Source organism: Anser anser (genome assembly GCF_964211835.1).
Source record: "Anser anser genome assembly, chromosome: 2".
NCBI lineage: Eukaryota > Metazoa > Chordata > Aves > Anseriformes > Anatidae > Anser > Anser anser.
In genome coordinates, this window is record NC_139721.1 from 98862915 (window position 1) to 98879604 (window position 16690).

General features: G+C 41.0%; 1 protein-coding gene across 1 annotated transcript in view; it reads left to right on the forward strand.

Annotated features, from left to right (window-relative positions):
- LOC310893328 (uncharacterized protein) overlaps positions 1–13993 on the forward strand; it is a 93235-nt gene extending 79242 nt beyond the window's left edge. Inside the window, exon 6 of the mRNA XM_083822098.1 lies at positions 13894–13993. The gene's annotated coding sequence lies outside the window, so the exon portion shown is untranslated. The remainder of the gene's footprint in view (positions 1–13893) is intronic.
- Positions 13994–16690: the final 2697 nt, after the last annotated feature.

The window sequence follows — 16690 nt, forward strand, 5'->3', positions numbered from 1 at the left end:
GATGGAGGTCAGCTCCACAGAAGCCAGCAGCAGGTCCCCAGCTGGCAGCGGCTGGCTGGATTTCACCCTTGTCACCTGCACTGAGACACTGACTTTCACTGAAGTGGTGGAAGAAGAGGAGTGGGGATCCTTTTACTATTCCTTTAAGGTACAGCCAGTGCATTACTTTTCTCACAAGCTTTGGTGCATTTTCAGCACCTCTGCAGGGAGGCAGCTAGGATTATTGAACTTTTTGCCTATATATTTGTGGGTTTTGCCCTCCCAAGACAGGTGACAGCATGTGTGAAGCATTTACAGAAAAACAAAAGAGTTACAGGATTTGGAGTTCAGACTTACAGGTCTTAGCCAATTGTCTCCCCTTAGAAGAGGGGGTGGTACTGCTTTTCTAAAGTGACATTGTAATTATACATGCATCTTTAATCAAAAGTGCATATTAGTTTAACGCATATTTTACATAATTTCTTCTAGCCATAGTCTTGACATAAGGGATTTCTTTTCAATTTTCCATCTGTAACAAACATCTGCACACAAGTGAGACAGATTTTTTTGTGTGTGTGTTTGTTTCTTTGTTTTAAAAACAAGGGCAGGTTTTAATTAGTTGGCTGGTTTATTTGTTTCCAACCTGAGAGGGGGATGCAGCATCTCTTTAAGAACATACGGGATGAATGATCCAATAGTGGATGCTGTTGAATGACACGAGTAGTGTATTCATTCATCTCCCAAAATAAACATCACCCTTGCAATATGTGAATGTAGGAAAAAGACGAAAGAGGTGCTGAGTTACATCTTTGCCTCAGCTTTCTGTGCCTATTGTCACTGCTTAATTTCATGCCATGTGTCATGTGTCACTTTACTGTAGTTGTATTAGTAATGTTCAAGCTACTAAAAGGGCTGACAAGAAGTACCCTGCCATTCCCTCTGGAGTTTCACTTTCAGATGGAAAGGTGTAGGCACTCACCTCATTTAAGAATACTGTGGGTTATCAGGGATGCATTCAGATGACTTCTGACTTCCAGGAGATTGATAGTACTCTGGTACAATGCATGTAGAATCAAACGAGTTACCACTGGTTTTCACCTCTGCTAAGGAAAAAGTTGATCTCTAGTCCTACAATTCATTAATTTGGGTCTCATTTAACATTATACTTTTTTACTTTTTTTTTTTTCTTCTTCTTGGTAAGACAGTACTGTCTTATGTGGGATTTCAAGCGTGAAAACTTTCTGTTTTCCCTTTTTATTTTATTTTTCTCTTCATGTTAGACTCCTAAAAGGCTCTTGAAAAAAACAACACAAGTAAGGAGCAAAACCTTTTTTTACTATTTTTTCTTTATCTCCTTCCTTCTCTCCACACTGAGGGCTATAAATCTGAAAAATGTCATGGGAGCAGTATTTTATAATGGTAAAAGTGACAAATTAATTCCATGATTAGAAAGTCCCCAGGCAGAAAAAAATGCTTCTTAATAGGGCAGAATAAGTAAATTACAATAATTAGAATACCATGGATAGTCACGTGTACTCGTCCACTGCTAAAAGAAACTTGATTCAGTTAGCTGAGAGCTTCTCATTAGACTTGCACTCTGCTGCCTGATGTCTAGCTCTGGCAAATATAGCATGAACTTTGCGAGGAGGTTCACTGATTTCACATCAATTACCAGCTGCTGATAAGCACGGAAATATTTTGACTCTGGAGACAACTGACAGCTGGTGTTGCTGCTGCAGGAAAGGAGGAATAAAGCACCTGCTCTGACAACTACTGTGCAAGGAAGGCAGGGCTCCCTGCCAGCAATTTCAGCTCTCAATAAATGCTCACATGTGGAAGGTGCTGCTGATACCTGCTGCCTGGGTTGGCTGTCCTCCACCAGCACTGCCCATGCTCTGGGTGGTGGTCGTGTCCTTACCCCTTCCAGCAAGGGAGACAACTCCTTCCTCTTCACAAGGCTCTGGTTAAACAGCTAAGGAAATAAACGGTCACATTTGAATGGGCTGAATAGATTGAAAACCCGTAGAATTTGAACTTGGTGCTCAAAATATAGCTACAAATGAGGCTTTGGCCATTTATTAGGATTTTCAAACATGTCATAGCCCATCACTAACAGTAAAGGAGACTGGACAAACAGCCACCACACAGGTGCAGGTTAACCACACACTCTGGGTGGCCGTGAAGCAGAAAACTCCAGGATAAGTTGGGCATGGTCTGTGCCTGTGGCATGTGGGGACTTGCCATGTGGCTCTATGTCCAACAGAAAGCAAGCAAGTGCACCTATTTCTCTTTGGGAAATGCAGAGGTGTAATCTACCTTACCAAAGGCATAATAGGAAAACACGATTTAAATGAATAAATGGAGACTAGGGAATGATGCTCACACAGTACCTGCAGCAATTCCTACGTTAATGATTCTTTTAAGGATTTTACCCAATGTCAGTTCTGTAGGGTATCACATACACAGCTTGAACTATGGTATGAAAAGGGAGCACTGTTTTCTGCTTTTCCTCCCATGCTTCAGAAGGACTACCTGTACCCAGCTACTGGTACTGTCTGGGTTACATCATGGTGGCAACATTGCAAAAGTAAAATAATGTGACTCAGAGCTGAACCATGAATGCTTCCCTGCTCCCTCTTTCAGAAACATTTGAATTTCTCTCCACGCCTCTTCAGAGTTTAACAGCTAAATCCTGTGCTGCTTCAGTTTAAAATGCATTTTGCCTGTTCAATTAGATTTCTTCTTTCTTCCTTTATTTATTTATTTGCTGCGAAATTGACCATTTCATCTGCTTGGAGGAATGTGTGCTTCCCTTCTGGTAGTCATTACTGTAGCTGTTTGGCCAGCTGCTAGATGAGGCTTTGCCCCACAAAGCTGCATGTGAGTCTGCTGCCATGCATGATAGCCTTAGAGCTGGGGTGCATTCGCACCCTATGGGGTAGGACCATGCCACAGGGCATGCGAGGTGAACTGGGGCTTCCCACAGCAAAGACAGCAGCTCCTGCCCACCTGCAGGCAGGTCTTGCTGCTGTGTGATGGCAGAGAGTCACTGAAAGCCCAAACGTTATCTCTGCCTGGGTGCCTTTACATGAGGCATGCAGGTAGCTCACTGTCTTGAACCACAAACTCTAGAAGCCCTGTTGGCTGTGCCAGCACCAAATTCAGAACAGATGTGCAAATTGGTATTATTTACAAATCAAACTTCCCAGGCCAAAGGAGAGTTCATTACAACCCTTTACAATCTCCCTCATATGTATTTAATCTATGTGTAAAAAGGCTCTAAGCAAGTGTCAACTGCCCTCTGCCAAATACAGTAAGCTGAAAAGATCAGAGATTATCTGAACACCTGTGACCTCCCTCCACTTTTGGAGTCCCTCGGCTCTACATACCTGACTCTTGGGGACCTGGGACACAAGGTGCAAACTAGAAACCTGCTTGGAGAGCCTGGGGTGAAGCCAAAATCTCCAAATAGGTTCAATGCATCCTGCTGAGAAAGGAGTACCTATGATCAACAGGGCTAGGGGTCTTCATCAAGGCTGGAGGAAGGACCTCCCCAGGCCCCCAGCAGCTCCGAAGCTTAGGCAGTCCTGAGTAGTTTCATTTCATTTAAAAGAAAATCTGTTGGTAAATGGAATGCCATACTTTCATGCAACTGAGTAAAGGTTAGGATGCAGAAAAGTCCCAGTCATTATTTCTTCTTTGGCAGGACTGTGTTCCCGCCACTATCTCCTGCCTTCCACATCTAGTACCTTTCCTTATTTTGTTTCCTGATGTGTAGATCTGAGTCTCCACCTGTGCAGCAAGGCACAAGAGTTTTGCTGTTTTTACACAAGGTTGTCTGGGAATCCCAATACCATGCTGCCAGGTGGGAACCCCAACCACTGGGCCAGAGGTTGGTGCCATGACCCCTGGTCCGTGTGTTGTGCAGCATCACCCCAGCAGGGACACCAAAGGATCAGAGCTCTCAGGAGAAACAGCATGCACATTAAATCCACTACAAATGGTTACAAAGGATTTTTCATGAATAATTAAAATTCCCCTCCTTTTTTTTTTCTTTTTTTTTTTTTTCAGGAAGGACAGACAGTGATTGGCCTCCCCCACCCCCACCCTCCACCCCAGTAGCATTGCCAGTATCTGCATGTTGCAGCCCAGGTAGCTCAGATATTAAACAGGACTGTAGAGCCATGCCAGTGTAAGCACAAATATAAGACCACGTACTTATCATCCACAGAGAATAATGTTCATTACAAAGTTCAGGGCCTACCACCTTCAGCAAAGAGCTGAGAAGACCAGTGTGCAGAGAGAAAGTTTGCATAGGTGTTGTGGTTTAACCCGGCTGGCAACTAAACACCACACAGCCGTTCGCTCACCCTCCCCCCTCCCTCTCTGGGATGGGGGAGAGAAACGGGAAAGTGAAGCCTGTGAGTTGAGATAAAGACAGTTTATTAAGACAGGAATATAATAATAACAATAATAATAATAGTGATAATGATAATAGTATTAATAATAATAATGTGTAAGAAACAAGTGATGCACAATGCAATTGCTCACCACCCGCTGACCGATGCCCAGCCTATCCCCAAGCAGCCGGCACCCCACCCCGGCCAGCCACCCCTATATATTGTTTAGCATGACATCAGATGGTATGGAATACCCCTTTGGCCAGTTTGGGTCAGCTGTCGTGGGTCTGTCCCCTCCCAGCTCCTGCTGCACCCCCAGCCTGCTCGCTGGCAGGACAGAGCGAGAAGCTGAAAAGTCCTTGGCCTGGTGTAAGCACTGCTCTGCAACAATTAAAACATCAGCACGTTATCAGCACTCTTCTCATTCTAATCCAAAACATAGCACCCTACCAGCTACTATGAGGAAAAATTAACTCTGTCCTAACTGGAACCAGGACAATAGGCTAGTTTTTTAAAACTATCAGGTAAGAAGGATGTGGCTCCAGGTGTCCTCAGAGCCTAAGCCAGAATCCAGGGCATTATCATTTCATCCAAATGCTGGAGTCTCTTTATCTCCTGGAAAGCATTCACCTATACTATTGCTCATTCTGATTTTAAAGCAGACTGCACAAAGCACCCCATCCTTGAATACATAAGAGAAAAATATTAATGGGTGCGGTCAAATTTCTGGGGTAATCTCTGCAAATGCAATCATAAGTTTTAGGAAAATGGGCAAACCAAATAATTCGTAAGTGACTTTGCTATCTTTCAGTGGAGGGAGAGGAGGAAAATTAAGCCTATACAAATACAGTGTCAGGAACTCCTTAATACAGCCAGTGAAATATGCTGTGATGAGTGATGCTAGTGCTGGACTGTCACACTGAGAATGCAATAGCTGATCACCTTCTGAAACAAATCTGCAATGCTCTGGGGTGGGCTGGCTTCATCTACTAGCTTAAAGGCAGCACAGAAGTGAACTGACTATATGACAGCCCAGCTTTGTGTAGCTCTGAGACAGACAATTCAAGCAGTTTTATACTACCATCCCTCACACTTCTGATTTCATGGTCCGCACAGCCCATAGGGTTTGTGTCTGCCTCTCCTATAAAATCAGACCTAGAAAATAATAATTTCTTTAGTTTGTGAGGTGTTTTAGTTAGGCACACTTAATCATCTTACCCCTTTTGTGATTAAGAAAGAACAGTGTTTCACAGTTTTTAATATGGCTATCAAGATCATACAATTATGGATGGGCTATTGAGTGACCTAATATTATGTCTTCTTGTTCAAAATATTCTATGAAAAAAATAGATAGATACATCATGATAAATGTATATTTCCTGATGAGATCAAAATTTGCAAAATACATTTATCTTCTGTGGAAGCTCCCTAGAGTACAACTGGTAAAAAACAAAAAAAACAACACCCTATAATAACTGAATAGTACTGTCCCAGTTTATTATCCATGTAACAAAACACAGCAGAATGGTAAATATGAACCATCTGCTAGGAAAATTGAATTATTGTTATATGTTATTGACTGAGAATCTTCCCCTCTACCCAAGTAACATCTATGGAGGATTTGAGGGCAGGCTGGGGATGGCTTGTTTTGCTGTTAGTGGTGCTTAGAAAGATCACAGCAATTCACATACATTAAATGTTGCCCACTGAAGTGACCCTGCCTCACCTGCGATGGTGAAGTGAGAGATAAGAAATATATTTTTTAAAATTGGAGATTCACAAATATACATAAATATATATGTATATATTATATTACCAGATTTCAAAAAGGATTGAAAGTAATCTTAGTCACATAATTACCCCTTTGTTTGAGATTGTTTGTTCTGATTTAGTGAATAGGTTTCCTTGCCTAGTCTGTTTCTCCAAGTCTAAAATGTAGAAAATATTTTAGATTTTCCTCTATGTAACACATTGACATTCACAGACTATGAGCGTAATACCATACCAATACCAACTCATGCAAAACTGCTTCTCAAATTTGGCAAAACAGAAAACATGATATTGGGTCCCTTTCTAGCTGTGCCCTTCTTCCAGGCATAAAGTCACATGGAGAAGTGACTGTTGTCAGCATCTCTGACGTACTGTGAAGGCCTCATGTGGCAACACATCACAGGATTGCCAGAATAACCTACAGTCATGTGCTGGGAAGCTAACAGAGCCATCCTGTGAGAAATCATTGCAGTAAAGCAGCGTCTGTGCAGAAGAAGATATGAAAACCATCAGGCATGACCATTGCGTCTGCTGAATTCAAAGCTCATGCCTGACTCAGAGAAATGTGGGATGCAGATTGAGTTTTCTTTGCTAAGCTTGCTTGGGGATATTGGGGTTTGAAGAGAAACCACTTAATTAATAGCCAAGGTCCATCAGAGTCAGGGGTGTTTTTTTGCCGCAGGGCTTAAATGGGAAAGCAGCAGTCCAAGCGACAAACCTGAGGCTGAACTAGCATTTATGCAGTTTGAATCGTGCTCAATTCCAAGCCAAGCTACCAGAAAAAAATCAACTCCTAGAGGGTTTGTTGCCTGCCCAAATGTCTTCCTCTGAAATTCAATCACAGTGGAAGCACCTTTAAAGAGAAAAATATAAAACTTAGCTTTGAACTGACTTTTTTCTCAGTCTTTGCTATCTTCACGAGTTTTCTCAGAGCTTTTTTTTTTTTTTTTTTGTATCAATCAAATTGCTTTCACAAATTTTTAAGGACCATCTTGTGTGAGTGTTCTATAATGACATCTTCTCATTTTTGACTTGCTAGATGGAAAATGTTCTTTCAGAACAGACTTGTATTATAGGAATGACCAGTACAATTTCTGCTACTTGTGACAACTAGGCCATAAGATTTCAGTGATCTTCCAAGTTGTTTAGTGTGCTTCTTTCTTCTGAGACATGGTCCATCTGCAAATGAATTAAGTGATCCAGCCATTTATTTTGTGGCTTTTCCTTCTCCACAGATGTTCCTTTTTTCTTCTTCTTTTTCTTCTTTTTGGTATTTTATTTATTTTTATTCTTTTTGATATTTCTTGAGAATTAGGAGGTGGTTTGAATTAATCATCTGAACTTTCATGTTCAGATGCTTAATGTTTGGTGTATGAAGATTATTTCTAGCCTAAGTATTCCTGCTGTTCTCTCTCTTTTGGTAAAATTATTGTTGACTCTTATTTTGTTCTCTCTTGACAGTGAGAACTGCTATCTACAACTGAAGTATATGTAACACACCTACAGCTTATTTTCAAACAGATCTCTGTTGTCCTTTTCACAACCTAACTTGTGTTGAAAGTTTCAACACAGGAAGACAGATGGATGTTTCCAGTTGGCACTTTAACCGAGTTTGTTATTTTTTATCTCTTAAAGAACCTTTGTATTGTGTGTAGGTAAACACAACAATAGTTATGGGCACTTTAAAGTCATCACACTTTACTTCTGACAGCTCATTGTTTAAGCTGGTCACACCCTGGCTGAAATTCTTTGTCTCAGACCTCTGCATAAGCTTTAACTAAATGCCACCAATGCAACTTTTTAAGTTGCTTTCCCTAAGACTAAGATATTTGCGTCCTTCCTGTGCCAATAGCCTTTACAACTGACTTGCAAGGTGACTTTTAATTTACATAGAAATTTCCACAAAGGTCTGAGTTGTTTATGTTTCTATGATACAATAAATAATATAGAACTTGTGCAAAACTATCATCTGAATACCTGCCTGCCTTAAAACACTTTAGTTTTAAGTACATTCCTTAAGAAAATAGGCCTTATGCATATTTGTGTGTGCATAATTCAAGGTGAGAGGGACTTCTGGAGGTCACCAAGGCTGGCCACTCAAAAGATAATTCAAATGATATCAGATTGCTCTGGTGTCCATTCACGTTCCGAATATCTTCAGAGATGGAGATCCCATAGCCTCCCTGTGCTCCAATTCCAGTATTTGACTACTCTCATGTTGAATTTTTTTCCCTAATATTTAATCAAAATGTCTTGTGTTGCATCTCTCATTTATTGCTTCTCATTACGAATTCCATCTTAGAAACAAATATCCCCAGTTGTCTGGCACCCACAAGGATCATTGAGTCCAGCTTCTGTCTCCACACAGCACTACCCCAAAATCAATCCCTATGCCTGAGCGTGTTGGCCAAACATTTCTTGAACTCCGACAAGCTCTATGCCATGACCATTGCCCTGGGTAGCCTGTTCCAGTACCTGACCACTCCCTTGGTGAATAATCTTTTCCTAATATCCAGCCTGAACCTTCCCTGCTGCAGCTTCATTCCATTCCCTTGGGTCCATCTTCTCCTATTAGATAAAAGACAGCAGCAATGAGACAGCCTCACCTCCATCCCATCCAGGCCAAGAGCTCCTCTATGATTCTGCTGTGGAAAATTCCGGCAGTATGGAACAGAGGTTTTCTTTTTAAAAAAAAAAATATTTTTTATTTTACAAACTATGAATTGTCTCAGAGGTTGTACCAATATCTTTAAGACTCCTTAATGAAATTGAGCCAATTTTTGAGCCAGTCTTTTTTTGATCTCTTTCAATGTTACAGTCAAAAGTACAATTTAGCTTAGAGGTAAACAGATGGTAAATCCCCAAGTGTAATCAGTCAAGATGCATTGCACCCATCTGACTCAGGAAAACTAATTCCCTTCCCTTCCCTTCCCTTCCCTTCCCTTCCCTTCCCTTCCCTTCCCTTCCCTTCCCTTCCCTTCCCTTCCCTTCCCTTCCCTTCCCTTCCCTTCCCTTCCCTTCCCTTCCCTTCCCTTCCCTTCCCTTCCCTTCCCTTCCCTTCCCTTCCCTTCCCTTCCCTTCCCTTCCCTTCCCTTCCCTTCCCTTCCCTTCCCTTCCCTTCCCTCCCCTCCCCTCCCCTCCCCTCCCCTCCCCTCCCCTCCCCTCCCCTCCCCTCCCCTCCCCTCCCCTCCCCTTTCCATTTTTTGTTCCACCCTAAATGAAGGCAGCCAAAATAACAAATCTGTCCAATGTATTTTCAGTATTCAAAATTCAGTACTCCAGATCTTCTATAACAGAATCAAAATAATGCAAAACCTAGAGTCATCCATTTGCTTACCTGGTCTGTAATTAAAGTGACTTTTTCAGAGGAGGAGAAAAGATTTTTTTTTTCCTTTAGGAAAGTGCAATGCAATCTACTAGTGGTGAACATCATTTTGAGCATACCAGTTCCCCAATCCCCAATTTAGCAAGCAGATTTACGTGTTCTTTTTACATGTTAAGAGGACGTTCCTTGTGAAATTGCTTGCTTTGCTCCATGATTACATCTCAATTGCTGCAGTAGGTTACATTTGTAACATTATTTTTAAAAAAAAACTAAAGGTAAGCAGTCAGGCTGTTTGCATATTCCCAGAACTTAACCAGCTAGCAAGAAAAAGGTGCTCAGACATGTAAGTCGCTACCAACCTGTGATAGGAGGGATCAGTGCCTCTTCACCAAACTGACCAAGAACACAGAACAGGAAGGCAGCAGGTCAGGGAGGACTTGAATTTGCTATAAGCATTCTCACCTCACAGTAAAGGACCAGCCAGTCTTGTTAGGAATGGTGTTAAACACTTTCCATTACTACCCCCTACACTACAGTAAGTCAGAGATACAGCACTGAGAGCCCGCAGGCAGATTTCAGAGGTGAATTTTGTCACTGGTACAAGATAAATATAAATCATATTATAATAAAACAAATGCTTACAACCCATACAGATCCCTTCTGCCCTGGGATGGTATATGAACCATGAGTGAGTGACACACAAGGTTCTTAGGGATGGAGTTTGTTGCAAATATAAAGCACAATACACCTCAGGCTAGACTTATTGCAACCTATGAATTCAGAAATTTTCTCGGAGACAAAATAACAAACCACTTCTACAAGCAAAGGAAAATGCACACACTCTTCAGCCAGGTTTTCTGGCTTACATTTCTCCCATGAAGAGGATTGCTTCATTGACTTAAGTTGGTTTTAATCTTAAAGCAAATTAGAAAAACACAAATATGTGCTCCAGATGTCAAGCACTTCTATGCTTCAAACAACAGTTTTGTGGAATAGCAGCATATGCAATTCTTTTAATCAAACCAGGGAAATTCTCTTGACTTTGATTTGTTCTGTGACCTTAACTAGGTCACCAGCATTTTTATTTTTTCTAATCTAAAAGTACTACTTGATGACACCAGTCTCCCTCACAGCATTCTTGTGTAATGTAATTAGTAATGCCCATTGGAAAAGCACCCCTCACTGAAAGCTTTTACACAAAGGACCTGGGAGATGTTATTATCTTTCTTTTTATTCTGAATAACTTTGGTGTCTGAGCAAGATATTATTAAATAATGGTGGGTTTTTGTTTGTTTGTTTGTTTTTGCATTTTTTAAAATCACCTTGCTGAAGGTTGTTACAAAAAGAGAATTTTTGCTTGATGAACAAACATGGCATGAAATGAAACTTCTATAAAACGGAATTATAGAAAATGCAGCTGTACTGAAGTTAGGGATCAATCAGCTATAACTGAAACCTAAGGCTTATTTTTAAGGCTTTCATAGATGGAGGTTTCACTGACTCAATCAATCCATACAAGTATATTTGTAAGTCAAAATATTTTAAATTAATTTTGGTTCACTGATTTTGGCCAATAAGCAGTGAATCTGAAGAAGAGATTATGTCCCTCCCCCCCCCCCCCCTTTTTTTTTTTTAACAGCAGTCTTTTTGTGTCTTCAAGGCTATGCTCATCTTTTCCTGCAGTCAGCTCTTTCCTAGATTAAGCAATTTAATTCAGTCAGTCTTTTTGCCTGGCTATATCCTCTAGAATGCTGTCACCTCATCGCCCTATGCCTCTCTTGAAGCACAGTGCCCTGAAGTGGACACAGTACAGCAGCTGGGTACAGTGGAAGGGTCAGAGCAGAGACAAGTGACACTTGTGTTGGTGTTCTGGTGGTGGTGGTTGTTTTCATGGTAGTGCTCAACTCATGGGGACATTCACCTGATATGTGTTGGGGGGATGATATTTTGAAGGCTCACCCAACCTGGTATTGCTGCATCTAGTGCACTGTAGAGTCCTATGCTGCTCCTTTATTGAATGGCATCCTGTTTCTTTCAGTGCCCATTTCCAGTTCTTCAAGATCATTTTGAATTCCAGTCTTAGCTTTCATGAACGCCTTTATCATGGTGGGCATCCCATTAATAACTACAGGAGTTTTCATTCTGCAGGCTAATACAGACTGATAGAGGCTGCAGTGATTGAAATTGCCAATTACAGTACCTCTTTAATCCCCAAGAATGACATCTTTTTCTCTTCTCTCTGAATGGCAGCTACACAAATAGATGAATAGAAACTTTGGCTTTATACCTTTGTCTATGGCCTTTCAGGCTTACCTCTCCTTATTCAGCTTTTGCACCTTTTAGGTTATCTTTGTAGACTGGATTAATTGTACATTTCTGTAGAGCCTAAAGCACTGATTTTTTTTGGCAGGACAGGATTTAAGCTGAACGCACATGCTGCCCCTATATGGGGAGGAAACACCCCTCTAACACAGTCTCTGTTGGTACCTAGGTATTCCTTCTACAAGAATCATGAAAATATTTGTGTCAGAGCCTTGTTCTGTTCTTACCGTTATCAGTATAATGCAGGAATACTGAATTTCTTTCAAGAAAATGCTCTCCTGATTTTATATCACAGAAAATGGGAGCAAGTCTTGTCCCATAGCTTTCTTCACATGTTAAAGATCTGTTCTGAAACAGAAAAGACAAACCAAACCCTGAGGAGAACCTATTGATTTCAAGGGCAAATGTGATATGAAATCTTAGTTTTAGTTTGTTTGATTGCTTGTTTCTGTATTTACCTTCCAAAAAGATACCCCCTTCCAATTTCTATACAAAACAAAGTGTATAAGCATAATTTCACCATTGCTCTGCCAAATGTTTTGAAAGGGACATGCAGACACAAAAAACGTGAAGGTTTTTTTGTTTGTTTCTTCATCTAAAAGTTAAGCATTCAGCCCAAACTGGTTGTCTTATGTAGGTGAGTCTATAACCAGCGGAGACAGGCCATCCCAGGGTAGGTGAGATGGATGGTGACTCATGCCTGCGATACGGCCATTACCCAGACTACAAAAGCAATTTAGAGTAGCTGTCTCTCTTTAGAGCTTTAAAGTTCGGTGAGGTGGCCCTAATGGCAGATTATACCGACAAAAGTTATCATGCTGGGAAAAGTGAAACCATCTAAACACAGCCTTCACTGTGCACTTAGACTAATCCCTGGTTTTAGGGAGCGCAGCCCTGAGTTGCTCATGCACCACATCTTGCATTTCCCTCATGCCCACATACCTCACAGGATACCATCTCCACCTACCTGGAGCAAAGCTGGCTGAGGACCATGGGCCACAGCTTGCTTTCCAGTAAATGAGGGGCTATGGATGATGGCTACTGGTTCTGCTGAGCCATATGTGTATTTTTTCTCTCACTGACTATAATAACAATGTATATATTATTGCTGCTGGATACTTCAGGATTTTTTTTCCTGCATTCCCCTGCTCTGTGCCCTTCAAACTGTTGCTGTGAAAAGTGCTTTCAGAAGAGCAGCAGAACAGCCTTTCTCCATGGCACTACATGCATTACACAAGACAGGTTTTGTAAGTGTGAATTTTGCAGAAATGCAGAGTATTTTCTCCAAGTTGACCCCATGCTTGCCAGACTCAGTGCTTCTCAGAGCTGGCTGGCTGATATGGAGAAAATGAACTTTGCAGTCTCATACAGCTAGAAGAAACCTAGAGAATAGCCACTGGAAAATAACCAATCTGCATTTAGAGAAGACCAAATTATTTTTAGTAGGCCAAAAGGGAGTGAGAAAATTTTGTATGCACTCACACAAAACAAGCAATCGTGCATATGTACACCCTTGTTCTTACAGCCAGAGGATCCTGATGCTTTGAGAATGTGCATAACTGTTTTTCTTACTTTTCTTTGTGCACACTACCACTAGGGGACGTTTCGTCCTCACGTATTGCTGGCTATGCAATTTTACTTTTCCTTACAGTGGGTCATGCTTGCTTTTCAATCTTGGTGCACATCTAGATCATGGAGTGGATGTCTGAATTTTATAGGGCTTGTGCATGACCCGTACTCACTGGAGCTGTGAAGAAGAGAAGTATTTATTTCCCCCATCTCTCCAAAGGAGCCCATTTATCAATATTCCTTACAAAGGCAGTTGGTTATTTCACAGCTTGTTGGAGCAACACGAGAAAAATGAAGGCTGCCTCTCATTTTGGTGTCCAGTGCAGAACACAAATACTGATAGTGGCTTTGTGAATACAGAAGTAATATGCAGGCACTGCAAATAAAATAATAATATATATATATATACATATATATATATATATTAATTCTTCTTATCTCATTTGTCCTAGGTTAGCTGACTGGCTTAACTGTAGTCACTACCCACTCACCTACCTGTATGATTTTTTTGTCTTCTTTCCAATGCAGACAGAGCAGCTGGTGACTCTTTGGATCCTCTTTATTGTCACAATTGCTGGAAATGCCATTGTGCTCTTCTCTACATGGAGGAGGAAGCGGAAATCTCGAATGACATTCTTTGTTACACAGTTGGCAATCACAGGTAGTGTATGGGAGGGAAAGGGGCATCTGAACTGTGCAGACTCGGTATAAAAATGACAAAAAGGTCTTGTATTAATAAGAATATGCAAGTTGAATGGTAAAGAATTCAGTTGCCATCTAACATCCAGCTGCAGTTTGCCATGAGACAGATGGATAGCTGCTTATCTTAGGGCTCAGTCTGCCTCCGATCTAAAAAGATGTTGCTAGATGTAGTAGTGTCTGTGTCAGACACAGCAGCTGCAACTCGTTGATTTCACTGAATCTTATCTTCCAGTATAAATTTGCATCCACATGTCCCAGAAGTTATGTCCCCAGCTGTTGTCATGGAACTGTTTAGATTAAACTAGTTTAAGATGAATCTCTGGTGTTTTTCTGCTAAAATCCTTTCTAAAGTACTTCATTACAGTGTTACTCCATCAATTATGCACTTGCATTAAAGAGTGAAAAAAACTTCCTGCAGTCTGGTTTAACCAAGTAAGGGAGAAACAAAAATGTAAATGTGGAGAGGAATGCATTTGGGTCATTTTTTTTTTTTCAGTGGGAATAAGGATTCCGATCCAAGAACTTTGTAGTTTTTAAATGAAATGGGGAATGTACAGAAACCTGGTTTGTAAAATGTCAATCTCAGCAACTAGAAATGGAAACGAGCATAAGCAGAACATTGTTTCTCTGTGGCCTTGAATTGACTGAATTTATGGGGTTTTAACAGTTTCCCAAGGGAAAATGTGTACTGTTTCTGTAACAATGTCCTGCTACTAATCCCTGCTTACAAGACAGCTGTGTTGCTTTGCTTGTGTATATAGGATATATTTAAATATTTTCTGGGTTTTTTTTTTTTTTTGGTAAAATACGGTAGGAATTATAGCAACATCCACTAAACAGCTATTTAATACATGTTTTCCCAGCAATTCTGAGTCCTCCTTTGATGTCTGTTGTATCTATTTACTCTGGAAAAGAAAAGGACTACACTCCCCAGTTTTTAGCATGTGTTCTTCGCAAGTAAATGAACTCCTGCTCATGGTCTCAACCATGCCTACCCAGGGCCTTGTCTTATTTGAAGAACAGCCCTCACCTGAAATAGTTACACCAAGGTGTGCAAAGTGATGCAAAAGGACTGGCCCATAACTACAGGTGAAGTAAGAATTATTTCAAGATGAGGAGATGAAGGTTTGCAGTGACTCCTCTTCAGAAGAGCTGACGGCTGGTTTTTGTGTTCATCAGTAATAAAAAGTTTCACTTCTTATCTTGGTTGTGACTTCCATGTCACTTCCTTCATGTGCCAGTGGTATTTGCCGTCAGATGATATATGTTGACACAGTCTCACAGCACACTTTGAAAGCTGCAGTCACAAATCATGTGTGTCTATATGAGTTTCAAAATAGCCAGTTTCTGCTCCCAATGCCAGGTGAATGTACAGAAGATGGTAAAAAGTAGCCAGACAAGCAGTAACATGGGACAAGAGCAGAAGAGTATCTGAAACCTAAGATGGACACTGTCCACTTTCTAACTGATGACATCAGAGAACACAGTACTGCAGACAATTGTCCTGAAAAAGGTTTTGGAAGTGAGATGGGTGGAAAATGGCCCCATGTGTCCATCACACATAAGGCACAAGGGCCAGTCTCACTGCCAGAGCAAACTCACAGGTCAATGTGGTAATAGGAGATGGTTCTTTATAGGAAGAGCTCAACTAAACAGCAAAGGGCTTTGTCTGAGTAAGAAAACATGTATTTTCTGCAGCAGATGAAGAACCAGCATAACGACACAGGTGTATAGGTCAAAGGAATAATGCAAGAAGCAGACAGAAGTGTCTTGGCCAGGACTAATCAGGAGAAAGCTGGTCTATGTGAGGTGTACCAGGAGGAGGCTACTGTTGTTGCTGTGCTGGGTAAGGGCCTGAGCAGGAGTTTTGGACCCATAGGAAAGGCTAATTTTTTGAGTTAAGTGGAGGTGGATGGAGAGCTGTTTACTAGGGATTTGAATACAGTCTGCATGATGGGAGGGGAAGGGATTGCAAGTGCTGTTTTGAGGAAGCTGCAATAACTAATGACAAAGACAAGAAGGCAAATATCCCATTAGATGTGGGCAGCACGTGATGTTGTATAGCTTATGCTACCATATTGACTAAGGTCTGCATGTTAAACTTGCTGGTTCTTCTGACTTAGCCTTTCCTAAAATTATCCCTGGCTTTCAAAATCAGACTTCAACAGTGCCTGAGTTCAATGGTCTGATGCATTTCTTATTATACGAATTCACAGCAGAAAACCCACTTGACATCCACATCTGCAATGTGAAAAGAGTTAACACCACCTGAAGAGCAAGATTCCTTTCAAGCAATGTTGACTTCTTTTTTTGTGGCACAGCAGTCAGACCTCTAATTTATCTTCCCTCACCAAGAGTTCCTGTCAGTATTTTGGCACAAAGAAATGACTTAATTCCTGAAATGGAGCTATTTCACTTTCTTATCTTCAAAAATATTAATAAGAACAAAGCAAGCTGGCAACAGTCATCAGCCTTTCACAACAAGTTATGAGGTAGACACAGAACATTATGAAAATACTGGCTTGTCACATTGCTTTGATATGCCAGGCATATTTAAATCCTACCAACTAAAGCCTAATCTCCTGGCAAACAGTTTCTGCTTACTCAGTCTTACTACTTCCAT